The sequence below is a fragment of the Tachyglossus aculeatus genome, chromosome 3 (assembly GCF_015852505.1).
Source record: "Tachyglossus aculeatus isolate mTacAcu1 chromosome 3, mTacAcu1.pri, whole genome shotgun sequence".
Lineage (NCBI taxonomy): Eukaryota > Metazoa > Chordata > Mammalia > Monotremata > Tachyglossidae > Tachyglossus > Tachyglossus aculeatus.
The window spans coordinates 379,399-393,543 of NC_052068.1; the positions used below are offsets into that span (position 1 = coordinate 379,399).

Consider the following 14,145-nt stretch of genomic DNA (forward strand, 5'->3'; position numbering starts at 1 on the left):
CTCATACTCTCTTAAGCATTTAGTACAGTGCTTGGCACACAGCAGGAGCACAATAAATACTACCGACTGATTCATTTTTTTTTAACATATTTAAGGTTCTTAAATCACTCAAAGAATGGTCAGTAACAAATACCAAAAAAAAAAAAGCAATGAAAATTTCTCAATTCTGGCACTTTCTACCCATTCCACAATTCCTATAAAATATTAACATTTATAGGTTAACATTTCACAAATAATAGCCTTTTTGAAAAGCTGGCCTAGCAAGGGTCCAACTTTGATGTAATTAAACCCTGGCTGAAATTCAGCCTAAATGCGTCACTCTGCAGTGCCATCAGGATTAACTCTTTAGAAGACTGCTGCTTCCTCGCACTTACACTATCCTGCCGAGGCTCCAGAGAAAATAAAAAGAAAAAAGGTCCAGGGGAATAATAATAATAATAATAATAATAATAATAATAATAATAATAATAGCAGCATTTGTTTAGCGCTTACTATGTGCAAAGCATTGTTCTAAGCGCTGGGGAGGTTACAAGGTGATCACGTGTCCCACAGGGGGCTCAGTCTTAATCCCCATTTTACAGATGAGGTAACCCAGGTACAGAGAATAATAATAATAATAATGGTATTTGTTAAGCGCTTACTATGTGCAAAGCACTGTTCTAAGCGCTGGGGAGGTTATAAAGTGATCAGGTTGTCCCACGGGGGGCTCACAGTTTTTAATCCCCATTTTTCAGATGAGGTAACTGAGGCACAGAGACGTAAAGTGACTTGCCCAAAGTCACACAGCCGACAACTGGCGGAGCCGGGATTTGAACCCATGGCCTCTGGCTCCAAAGCCCGTGTCTTTCCACTGAGCCACGCTGCTTCTCTGAATCTGCGAGCGTGGGAGGCAGAGACCTGGGTTCTAATCCTGCCTCCACCACTGTCTGCTGTGTGACCTGGGAAGTCATGTAACTTCCCCGGGGCTCAGTTCCCTCATCTGTAAAATGGGGGTTATCGATCAAACATTGGTATTCATCAAGTGCTTGGGTGTGCAAGACACTGGGGCACCTGTATATATGTATATATGCCTGTACATATTTATTACTCTACTTATTTATTTATTTTACTTGTACATATCTATTCTATTTATTTTATTTTGTTAGTATGTTTGGTTTTGTTCTCTGTCTCCCCCTTCTAGACTGTGAGCCCACTGTTGGGTAGGGACCGTCTCTATATGTTGCCAACTTGTACTTCACAAGCGCTTAGTACAGTGCTCTGCACACAGTAAGCGCTCAATAAATACGATTGATTGATTGATTGATTGAGAATACAATACAATAGAGTTGGTAGATATGATCCCAGCCCACAAGTTTACAGTCTCCATGGGGAGACTGACGTTAAAATCAATTACACGCACGTGCATAAATAGTGTGGGGCCGAGTGCGGGGTGAATATATATCTGCTCTCTCTCCCTCTCAGACTGACAGCCCCATTTGGGTCAGGGGCGGATGGACTCTACCGACCCCAGACTTTAATACAGTTCTTGACATAGAGTAGAGGCTTGACCACCGCAACTATCACAGCGTGGCTCAATGGAAAGAGCTGGGGCTTCGGAGTCAGAGGTCATGGGTTCAAATCCCGACTCTGCCAAATGTCAGCTGTGTGACTTTGGGCAAGTCACTTCACTTCTCTGGGCCTCAGTTCCCTCATCTGCAAAATGGGGATTAATGTAAGCCCCCCGTGGGACAACCTGATCACCTTGTAACCTCCCCAGGGCTTAAAACAGTGCTTGGCACATAGTAAGCGCTTAATAAATGCCATCATTATTATTGGAATGCTGACTGGATGCTGATTATCTGGCATCTGACAGAGTGCTTAGGACATCATAAGCGTGGCTCAGTGGAACGGGCCCAGGCTTTGGAGTCAGAGGTCATGGGTTCAAATCCCGGCTCCACCACCTGTCTGCTGTGTGACTTCGGTCAAGTCACTTTACTTCTCGGGGCCTCAGTTACCTCACCTGCAAAATGGGGATGAAGACTGTGAGCCCCCCGTGGGACAACCTGATCACCTCGTAACCTCCCCAGCGCTTAAAACAGTGCTTTGCATATAGTAAGCGCTTAATAAAATGGCATCATTATTATTATTATCATCATAATAAATACCGTCACTAATATTCTAAGAGCATTCTCTGACGGTATCTTCGGCCTCTAAGAAGCCCACACCCAGATCCAAATTCATGCCCCAAATCCCAATCTGAGGCCTGGTCTCCCTGGATTCCAACTGCTTTCAAATATTTGCATGCATCTATTGCTTCTTCATTTCTGTCCAACCCTGGCATATATTCCTGGCCATCGGTTTCAAGTCTGTTCCATCTGCTCTGTTCATTTAACTTATCAGTTCCTTCCACCTGCTCCTCCCCAGCTCCCACTGTGGCTCACCCAAAGCTCAGGTCACCTTTTAGCTGTCCCCTTTCTTGTCTTTTAGACAGTGAGCCCACTGTTGGGTAGGGACTGTCTCTATATGTTGCCAACTTGTACTTCCCAAGCGCTTAGTACAGTGCTCTGCACACAGTAAGTGCTCAATAAATACGATTGATTGATTGATTGATTGATTGTCTCTGATCCCCTAACTCATGCTGTTCGGCTGCCCGGAATTCCCTTCCCTCCTCCCCCACTGACGGAGCCCTCCTGAAGTCCCACTTCCTCCAGGAAGTCTACCCGAGTTCACTCCCACCACCCCAAGTTATAGCAACCCCATGGCTCCCATTAACACTTCTGAATTTACTTTTATGGTATTTTTAAATGACATTTTTTCAGCGTTTACTCACGCCAGGCACTGAACTAAGCACTGGGGTAAATACAAGCTGGCAACATATAGAGACAGTCCCTACCCAACAGTGGGCTCACAGTCTAAAAGGGGGAGGCAGAGAACAAAACCAAACATACTAACAAAATAAAATAAATCGAATATATATGTACAAGAAAAATAAATAAATAGAGTAATAAATATGTACAGATATATATACATCATCAGCTTGGACACAGTCCATGTCCCGTGTGGGGCTCACAGTCTTAATCCCCAATTTATAGATGAGGTAACAGACGTAGAAAAGTGAAATGAGGTGCCCAAGATCACACAGCAGACAAGTGGCAGAGCCAGGATTAGAACCCAAGTCCTTCTGATTCCCAGGCCAGTGCACTATTCGCTAGGCCACACTGTTTCTCAACTGCACATTCTGCCACTTATAATCTGCTATTTCAACCTGACATTTCTGCTGTTTTATTTCCTCTTCATCATCATCATCATCAATCATATTTATTGAGCGCTTACTATGTGCAGAGCACTGTACTAAGCGCTTGGGAAGTACAAATTGGCAACATATAGAGACAGTCCCTACCCAGCCGTGGGCTCTTAGTCCTGTTTCCACTCTGCAAACAATCCAGTCTCACACTCCCTTAGATACAGAGAAGCAGCGTGGCTCAGTGTAAAGAGCCCGGGCCTTGGAGTCAGACGTCATGGGTTCGAATCCCGACTCCACCACAAGTCTGCTGGGTGACCTTGGGCAAGTCACTTAACTTCTCTGAGCCTCAGTGACCTCATCTGTAAAAATGGGGATTAAGACCGTGAGCCCTACGTGGGACAACTTGATCACGTTTTATCCCCACCCAGCGCTTAGAACAGTGCTTTGCACATAGTAAGCGCTTAACAAATGCCATCATTATTATTATTCAGATCTTTACTCTCTATTGCTTCCCCGCTACCTGTAATTTATTTTAGTGTCAGCCTCCCTGCTGGATTGCAAGGCTCTAAAGGGCAGGGACCACTAATTCTACTCAATCTCCCAAGATAACATGAGAAGCATGAGAAGCACTGAATAAAATGACTCATTGACGACCTGAGAGCGGGGACCAGGCTCTTGCTTGGTTACATTTACTCTCCCAAGTGCTTAGTACAGCACTCAGAATCCAGTAGGGACTCAGAAAATACCACTGAGAATTAGCTGATCATAAGACTTTTAGACTGTGAGCCCACTGTTGGGTAGGGACTGTCTCTATATGTTGCCAACTTGGACTTCCCAAGTGCTTAGTACAGTGCTCTGCACACAGTAAGCGCTCAATAAATACGATTGATTGATTGATTGATAAGACAGAAAGCCCCTGAAGCTGAATTGGGGCAGGGAATCCTAGATGCATAATTATTCGTCTACGGGCTTTGCCTCCTAAGCTCTTTTTGGATCAAGGCGCTGTCACACACTGAACAGTGCCTCTGAGAATGATGCAGCAGGAGAAAGATGGGGCTGGCAGGCATGATGATGGTTTTTGGTCCAGGGTTCGAATCCCAGCTCTGCCACGTGTCAGCTGTGTGACTTTGGGCAAGTCACTTCACTTCTCTGGGCCTCAGTTCCCTCATCTGTAAAATGGGGATTAAGACTGTGAGCCCCACATGGGACAATCTGATCACCTTGTATCCCCCCCAGCGCTTCGAACGGTGCTTTGCACACAGTAAGCGCTTAACAAATGCCATTATTATTATTATTATGCTGATTATGGTATTAGGCCCACTGTGAGCTGGGAATGTGTCTGTTATATTGTTCTCTCCCAAGCGCTTAGTAATCAATCAATCGTATTTATTGAGCACTTACTGTGTGCAGAGCACTGTACTAAGCGCTTGGAAAGTACAAGTTGGCAACATATAGAGACAGTCCCTACCCAACAGTGGGTTCACAGTCTAGAAGGGGGGGACAGAGAACAAAACCAAACATATTAACAAAATAAAATAAATAGAATAGATATGTACAAGTAAAATAGAGTAATAAATCTGTACAAACATATATACATACATACAGGTGCTGTGGGGAAGGGAAGGAGGTAAGGCGGGGGGGATGGAGAGGGGGAGGAGGGGCAGTGCTCTGCACATGGTAAGCGCTCAATAAATAGGATTGATTGTTAAGCTCTTAACTATGTGCCAAACACTGTACTACAGGGGGGGTAGGCACAGAATAATCAGGAAGAACACAGTCCCTGTCCCACTTGGGGCTCACAGTCTAAGTGGAAGGGAGAGCAGGTACTGAATCCCCATTTTACAGATGAGGAAACTGAGGCCTGGAGGAGTTAAGTGACTTGTCCCAGGTCAATCCATTAGTGGTATTTATTAAATGCTTACTGCGTGCAAAGCACTGTACTAAGCACTTGAGAGAGTACAATGGAACTCAGTGGAAAGAGCACGGGCTTTGGAGTCAGAGGTCATGGGTTCAAATCCCAGCTCCGCCAATTGTCAGCTGTGTGACCTTTATTTTATTTTGTTAGTATGTTTGGTTTTGTCTCCCCCTTTTAGACTGTGAGCCCACTGTTGGGTAGGGACTGTCCCTACATGTTGCCAACTTGTACTTCCCAAGTGCTTAGTACAGTGCTCTGCACACAGTAAGCGCTCAATAAATACGATTGATGATGATGACCTTGGGCACGTCACTTCACTTCTCTGGGCCTCAGTTCCCTCATCTGGAAAATGGGGATTAAGACTGTGAGCCCCCCGTGGGACAACTTGATCACCTTGTAACCTCCCCAGCGCTTAGAACAGTGCTTTGCACATAGTAAGCGCTTAATAAATGCCATCATTATGATTATTATTATTACAATACAAGAGTTATAACTCCCTGCCCATTATGAACTTGCAGTCTAGAGAGACAAGAATTAATATAAAATTACAGATATATATATATAAGCGCTGTGGGGCTAAGGGTGGGGTGAATACTAAGTGTCCAAAACTAGGTGCATAGACGATCCAGAAGGGATCGATTGAATGAATGAATACTGCAGACTGTGAGCTCGTTGTGGGCCAGGATTGTCACTGCTTGTATCCTCTCCAGTGCTTAGAACAGTGCTTTGCACATAGTAAGCACTTAATAAATGCCATTATATATATAAAAAAAATAATAATGATGATGATAGCATTTATTAAGTGCTTACTATGTGCAAAGCACTGTTCTAAGCACTGGAGAGGATACAAGGTGATCAGGTTGTCCCTCGGGGGGCTCACAGTCTTCATCCCCATTTTACAGATGAGGGAACTGAGGCCCAGAGAAGTGAAGTGACTTGCCCAAAGTCACACAGCTGACAATTGGCGGAGCCGGGATTTGAACCCATGACCTCTGACTCCAAAGCCCAGGCTCTTTCCACTGGGCCACGCTGCTTCTATTTGGTTTCTGGTTGATGTGGAGGTGGATGGGCAACCACCGGTCACTCAGCGGGCAAACAGAGTGTGACCACTCATTCATTCAATTTACTGAGTGCTTACTGTGAGCAGGGCACTGTACTAAGCGCTTGGGAGAGTATAACGACAGACATATTCCCTGCCCAGAATGACTTTAGAGGGGGAGACAGACATCAACATAAATTATAGATATGTACATAAGTGGCTCAATGGAAAGAGCGCGGGCTTTGGAGTCGGAGGTCAGCGGTTCAAATCCCGGCTCCGCCACTTGTCAGCTGTGTGATTCTGGGCAAGTCGCTTCACTTCTCTGGGCCTCAGTTACCTCATCTGTAAAATGGGGATTAAGACTGTGAGCCCCTTGGGACAACCTGATCACCTTGTAACCTCCCCAGCGCTTAGAACAGTGCTTTGCACATAGTAAGCACTTAATAAACGCCATTATTGCGATTAGTACAGTGCTCTGCACACAGTAAGCGTTCAATAAATATGATTGAATGAATGAATGAATGAATTATTATTATTATTATTATTATTATTATTATTATTATTATTATAAGTGCTGTGGGGTTGGGATGGGGGATGAATAAAGGCAGCCAGTCAAGGCAATGCAGAAAGGAAAGGGAGAAAAAGAAAGGAGAGCTTAGGATAGCACAGGCGCCTGGGAGTCTCCCCCTTTTAGACTGTGAGCCCACTGTTGGGTAGGGACCGTCTCTATATGTTGCCAATTTGTACTTCCCAAGCGCTTAGTACAGTGCTCTGCACATAGCAAGCGCTCAATAAATACGATTGATGATGATGATGATGATGAGTCAGAAGGACCGGGCTCTATTTCCAGCTCTGCTACGTGTCTGCTGTGTGTCCTTGGGCAAATCACTTCTTCTCCGTGCCTCAGGTTCCTCCTCTGTAAAATGGGAATCTAGTACCTCATCCTCTCTCCCACTTAGACCGTGAGCCCCGTGGGGCTGGGGGTGGCCCGGCGGCTGTGCCCGTAGCTCGCTGAAATTCATCCCGTTACCAGAACGTTTTTGTGTCTGCCAGGTTTTATCTATATCTACAATTCTATTTATTTATAATGACGCTACTGATGCCTGCTTACTTGTTTTGATGTCTGTCTCCCCCCTTCTAGACTGTGAGCCCGTTGTGGGCAGGGATTGTCTCTCTATGCTGCTGAATTGTTCTTTCCAAGCGCTTAGTACAGTGCTCTGCACACGGTAAGCGCTCAATAAATATGACAATGAATGAATGAATGAATGAGTCAACACGGCAGCTAATGCGTACTGCATACTTACCCGGGGTCGGTGTGGGGTTGGCGATGGACCGGTGACAGGCGAGACCAGAACTAAACAATGAAACAACGAGAAGGGACAGTTGGTCTTATAATAATAATAATAATAATAATAATAATAATAATAATAATAATAATGGCATTTATTAAGCGCTTACTATGTGCAAAGCACTGTTCTAAGCGCTGGGAGTTTACAAGGTGATCAGGTTGTCCCACAGGGGGCTGACAGTCTTCATCCCCATTTTATAGAAAATGGGGGAAGCAGCGTGGCTTTGGAGTCAGAGGTCGTGGGTTCAAATCCCAGCTCCGCCACTTATCAGCTGTGTGACCTTGGGCAAGTCATTTAACTTCTCTGGGCCCCAGTTCCCCCATCTGTAAAATGGGGATGAAGACTGTGAGCCCCAGGTGGGACAATCTGATTACCCTGTATCTACCCCAGCGCTTAGAACAGTGCTTGGCACATAGTAAGCGCTTAACAAATACCAACATTATTATTATTTTCCAGATGAGGGAACTGAGGCCCAGAGAAGTGAAGCGACTTGCCCAAAGTCCCACAGCTGACAAGCGGCGGAGCCAGGATTTGAACCCACGACCTCGGACTCCAAAGCCCGGGCTCTTTCCACTGAGCCACGCTGCTTCCCCTTTATGACAAGTGTGGGACGCAACGTTTTTCCGGGCAGCCCGCAGCCTCGGCCCGGTCAGTCCTCCTGCTCAGGCCTCAGTGTGCGGGATCCCTGCCCCATCGATCCTCCTGTCGAGGCCCTGCTGTGCAACATTCCCAAGTCCTGAAGCATTCCATATTTATTATTAAAAATAATGATAGCATTTATTATGCACTTAAGTGCTCCAGCGCTTAGAACAGTGCTTTGCACATAGTAAGTGCTTAATAAATGTCATCATCATTATTATTATTATTATTACTATGTGCAAAGCACTGTTCTAAGCGCTGGGGAGGTTACAAGGTGATGAGGTTGTCCCACAGGGAGCTCAGTCTTAATCCCCTTTTTACAGATAATAATAATAATAATAATAATGATGGCATTTATTAAGCGCTTACTATGTGCCAAGCACTGTTCTAAGCGCTGGGGAGGTTACAAGGTGATCAGGTTGTCCCACGGGGGGCTCACAGTCTTCATCCCCGTTTTCCAGATGAGGGAACTGAGGCCCAGAGAAGTGAAGTGACTTGCCCACAGTCACACATCTAGCCCAGCATTTAGCCAGTGCTCTGGCACATAACAGATGCTGTAGTAGCAACAGTACACAATAAGCGCTCAATAAATACGATTGAGTGAATGAATGAATATGAGGAAACTGAGGCCCAGAGAAGTGAAGCGACTTGCCCAAAGTCACACAGCAGACGTGTGGTGGAGCCGGGATTTGAACTCATGACCTCTGACTCCAAAGCCCATGCTCTCTCCACTGAGCCGCGCTGCTTCTCAATGATGTGTACATATCCCTAATTCTATTTATTTCTATTGACGCTATTGATCCTTGTTCACTTGTTTTCATTCATTCAATCGTATTTACTGAGCGCTTACTGTGTGCAGAGCACTGCACTGTTTTGTTTTGTTGTCGGTCTCCCCCTTCTAGACTGTGAGTCCGTTGTTGGGTAGGGACCGTCTCTATAATAATAATAATAATGATGGCATTTATTAAGCACTTACTATGTGCAAAGCACTGTTCTAAGCACCGGAAAGGTCACAAGGTGATCAGGTTACAATCTTAATCCCCATTTTACAGATGAGGTAACTGAGGCACAGAGAAGTTAAGTGACTTGCTCAATGTCACCCAGCTGACAATTGGCGGAGCCGGGATTTGAACCCATGAGCTCTGACTCCAAAGCCTGGGCTCTTTCCCCTGAGCCATGCTGCTGCTCTATATGGTACCGATTTGCATTCATTCATTCAGTCGTATTTTTTGAGTGCCTACTGTGTGCAGAGCACTGTACTAAGCGCTTGGGATGTACAAGTTGGCAACATGTAGAGACGGTCCCTACCCAACAATGGGCTCACAGTCTAGAAGGGGACACAGACAACAAAAAAAGTAGACACGTGTCAATACAATACCATTGACTAATGCATTCAATCGTATTTATTGAGCTCTTATTGTGTGGGAGCACTGTACTAAGCGTTTGGAAAGTAAAATTCATTCATTCAGTCGCACTTACTGAGTGCTTACTATGTGAAGAGCACTATATTAAGCGCTTGGGAGAGGACAATCCATTCATTCATTCATTCAATCGTATTTATTGAGCGCTTGCTGTGTGCTGAGCACTGGACTGAGCGCTTGGGAAGTACAATACATTCATTCATTCAATCGTATTTATTGAGCGCTTGCTGTAGGCAGAGCACTGGACTAAGCGCTTGGGAAGTGCAATTCATTCATTCATCATATTTATTGAGCGCTTGCTGTGTGCGGGGCACTGGACTAAGCGCTTGGGAAGTGCAATTCATTCATTCAATCGTATTTATTGAGCGCTTGCTGTGTGCGGAGTACTGGACTAAGCGCTTGGGGAGTGCAGTTCATTCATTCAATCGTATTTATTGAGCGCTTGCTGTGTGCGGAGCACTGGACTAAGCGCTTGGGAAGTGCAATTCATTCATTCAATCGTATCTATTGAGCGCTTGCTGTGTGCGGAGCACTGGACTAAGCGCTTGGGAAGTGCAATTCATTCATTCAATCGTATTTATTGAGCGCTTGCTGTGGGCAGGGCACTGGACTAAGCGCTTGAGAAGTGCAAGTCATTCATTCAATCATGTTTATTGAGCGCTTGTTGTGTGTGGAGCACTGGACTAAGCGCTTGGGGAGTGCAATTCATTCATTCAATCGTATTTATTGAGCGCTTGCTGTGTGCAGGGCACTGGACTGAGCGCTTGGGAAGTGCAATTCATTCATTCAATCGTATTTATTGAGTGCTTGCTGTGTGCAGGGCACTGGACTGAGCGCTTGGGAAGTGCAATTCATTCATTCAATCGTATTTATTGAGCGCTTGCTGTAGGCAGAGCACTGGACTGAGCACTCGGGAAGTGCAATTCATTCATTCAATTGTATTTATTGAGCGCTTGCTGTGGGCAGGGCACTGGACTAAGCGCTTGAGAAGTGCAAGTCATTCATTCAATCATGTTTATTGAGCGCTTGTTGTGTGTGGAGCACTGGACTAAGCGCTTGGGGAGTGCAATTCATTCATTCAATCGTATTTATTGAGCGCTTGCTGTGTGCGGAGCACTGGACTAAGCGCTTGGGAAGTGCAATTCATTCATTCAATCGTATTTATTGAGTGCTTGCTGTGTGCAGGGCACTGGACTGAGCGCTTGGGAAGTGCAATTCATTCATTCAATCGTATTTATTGAGCGCTTGCTGTAGGCAGAGCACTGGACTGAGCACTCGGGAAGTGCAATTCATTCATTCAATTGTATTTATTGAGTGCTTGCTGTGGGCAGAGCACTGGACTGAGCGCTTGGGGACTGCAATTCATTCATTCAATCGTATTTATTGAGCGCTTACTGTGGGCAGAGCACTGGACTGAGCGCTTGGGGAGTGCAATTCATTCATTCAATCGTATCTATTGAGCGCTTGCTGTGTGCGGAGCACTGGACTAAGCGCTTGGGAAGTGCAATTCATTCATTCAATCGTATTTATTGAGCGCTTGCTGTGGGCAGGGCACTGGACTAAGCGCTTGAGAAGTGCAATTCATTCATTCAATCATGTTTATTGAGCGCTTGTTGTGTGTGGAGCACTGGACTAAGCGCTTGGGGAGTGCAATTCATTCATTCAATCGTATTTATTGAGCGCTTGCTGTGTGCGGAGCACTGCACTGAGCACTTGGGAAGTACAATACATTCATTCATTCAATCGTATTTATTGAGCGTTTGCTGTGTGCGGAGCACTGGACTAAGCACTTGGGGAGTGCAATTTATTCATTCAATCGTATTTATTGAGCGCTTGCTGTGGGCGGGGCACTGGACTGAGCGCTTAGGAAGTGCAATTCATTCAATCGTATTTACTGAGCGCTTGCTGCGTGCGGAGCACTGGACTAAGCGCTTGGGGAATGCAATTCATTCATTCAATCGTATTTATTGAGCGCTTGCTGTAGGCAGAGCACTGGACTAAGCGCTTGGGAAGTGCAATTCATTCATTCAATCGTATTTATTGAGCGCTTGCTGTGTGCGGAGCACTGGACTAAGCGCTTGGGAAGTGCAATTCATTCATTCAATCGTATTTATTGAGTGCTTGCTGTGTGCAGGGCACTGGACTGAGCGCTTGGGAAGTGCAATTCATTCATTCAATCGTATTTATTGAGCGCTTGCTGGGTGCGGGACACTGGACTAAGCGCTCGGGAGAGCACAGTTCGGCAACAGATAGAGTGGGTCCCTCCCCACCAAGGGGAGGCCAGACGGCCAGACAGTAGCCCCCGCCCACCCCCGGCCCCCGCTCCCGTCCTCACCACAGCGCGGCTCCCAGGCGGCGGCGGCGGCGGCGGCGGCGTCCAGTACAGGCGGCGACAGCGAGGACACGCGGCGTCCAGTACGGTCTGCCGCACCGGGGACACGCGGCAACGTCGGCAGCGGCCGGTGGCGTCACAGGCGCCCTATAGCCACGCCAAGCCACGCCCCCTCGGCTCGCCCTCCGCGCCCATTGGCCGCCCGCCCGCCCCCCGCCTCGCTCTCGGCGCCCATTGGCCGCCCTCTCCCGGCTAGCTCTCGGCGCCCATTGGTCGCCCGCTCCCGGCTCGCCCTCGGTGCCCATTGGCTCCCCAGCCCCTCGCCCCCGGCACGCCCTCCGCGCCCATTGGTCGCCCTCCCGCCCCCCCTCGGCGCCCATTGGCCACTCTCTCCCGGCTCGCCCTACATGCCCATTGGCCGCCCGCCCCCCGGCCTCGCTCTCGGCGCCCATTGGCCGCCCGCACCCGGATGGCCCTCCGCGCCCATTGGCTCCCCCGCCCCTCGCCCCCCGGCTCGCCCTCGGCGCCCATTGGCCGCCCGCTCCCGGCTCGCCCTCGGCGCCCATTGGCTCCCCCGCCCCTCGCCCCCGGCTCGCCCTCCGCGCCCATTGGCCGTTCTCCCCCCCCCCCCCCGGCTCGCCCTCGGGGCCCATTGGCCGCCCGCCCCGGGCTCCCCGCCAATCGCCGGCGCCGCTGCCTCCCTCCGCCTCCCTCCGCACTCAACGGCGAGCCCCGCGCCCCGCCCCCACCCGGCCCCTCTCTCCCCCCTTCCTCCTTCCCCTCGCCTCTCATTCATTCATTCATTCATTCATTCATTCATTCATTCATTCATTCATTCGCATTTATTGAGCTCTTACTGTGTGCACAGCACCGTCCTAAGCGCTTGGGAAATCCAACTGGGCAACAGATAGAGACGATCAATCAATCAATCAATCAATCATAGTTATTGAGCACTTACTGTGTGCAGAGCACTGTACTAAGCGCTTGGGATGTACAAGCTGGCAACATCTAGAGACAGTCCCTACCCAACAGTGGGCTCACAGTCTTAAAGGGGGAGACAGAGAACAAAACCAATCAATCAATCAATCAATCAATCGTATTTATTGAGCACTGACTGTGTGCAGAGCACTGTACTAAGCAGTTGGGATGTACAAGCTGGCAACATATAGAGACAGTCCCTACCCAACAGCGGGCTCACAGTCTAGAAGAGGGAGACAGAGAACAAAACCAAACATACTAACAAAATAAAATAAATAGAATAGATAGATACAAGTAAAATAAATAAATAGAGTAATAAATATGTACAAACATATATATATATATATATACAGGTGTATATATGCATATATATACATATACACAGTACATATATACTGTGTGCAGAGCACTGTACTAAGCGCTTGGGAAGTCCAAGTTGGCAACATCTAGAGACAGTCCCTACCCAACAGTGGGCTCACAGTCTAAAAGGGGGAGACAGAGAACAAAACCAAACATACTAACAAAATAAAATAAATAGAATAGATATGTACAAGTAAAATACCTACCCAACCCAACGGTCCCTACCCAACAACGGGCTTACAGTCTAGAAAGGGGAGACAGACAACAAAACAAAATGTGGAGACAGGTGTCAAAATTGTCAGAACAAATAGAATCATAGCTATATAATAATAATAATAATAATAATAATGTTGGTATTTGTTAAGTGCTTACTATGTACCAAGCACTGTTCTAAGCGCTGGGGTAGATACAAGGTGATCAGGTTGTCCCATGTGGGGCTCACAGTCTTCATCCCCATTTTACAGAGGAGGGAACTGAGGCCCAGAGAAGTGAAGTGACTTGCCCAAAGTCACACAGCTCACAAGTGGCAGAGCCGGGGTTTGAACCCACGACCTCCGAAGCCCGGGCTCTTTCCGCTGAGCCACGCTGCTTCATATGCGCATCATTAATAAAATAGAGTAATAAATCTGTACAAATATACGTAATAGATTCTCCCTCCCCCTTCCCTTGCCCCCCCTTCCCTCTTCCTTCTTCCCCTCCCTCTCCCCTCCTACCCCTGCCTCCTTCTCCCCTCCCCCCAGCTTTCATTCATTCATTCATTCAATCGTATTTATTGAGTGCTTACTGTGTGCAGAGCACTGTACTGAGCGCTTGGGAAGTACAAGTTGGCAACATATAGAGACAACATTTAGAGAAGCAGCGTGGCTCGGTGGAAAGAGCACGGGCTTTG

At 47.2% G+C, this 14,145-nt stretch overlaps 1 protein-coding gene across 1 annotated transcript in view; it reads right to left on the reverse strand.

The window, feature by feature from the left end:
- OAT (ornithine aminotransferase) overlaps window positions 1-11,992 on the reverse strand; it is a 40,152-nt gene extending 28,160 nt beyond the window's left edge. Inside the window, exons 1-2 of the mRNA XM_038744141.1 lie at window positions 11,922-11,992; window positions 7,482-7,531 (exon numbers count right to left, since the gene is read on the reverse strand). The gene's annotated coding sequence lies outside the window, so the exon portion shown is untranslated. The remainder of the gene's footprint in view (window positions 1-7,481; window positions 7,532-11,921) is intronic.
- Between the last annotated feature and the right edge of the window lie 2,153 nt (window positions 11,993-14,145).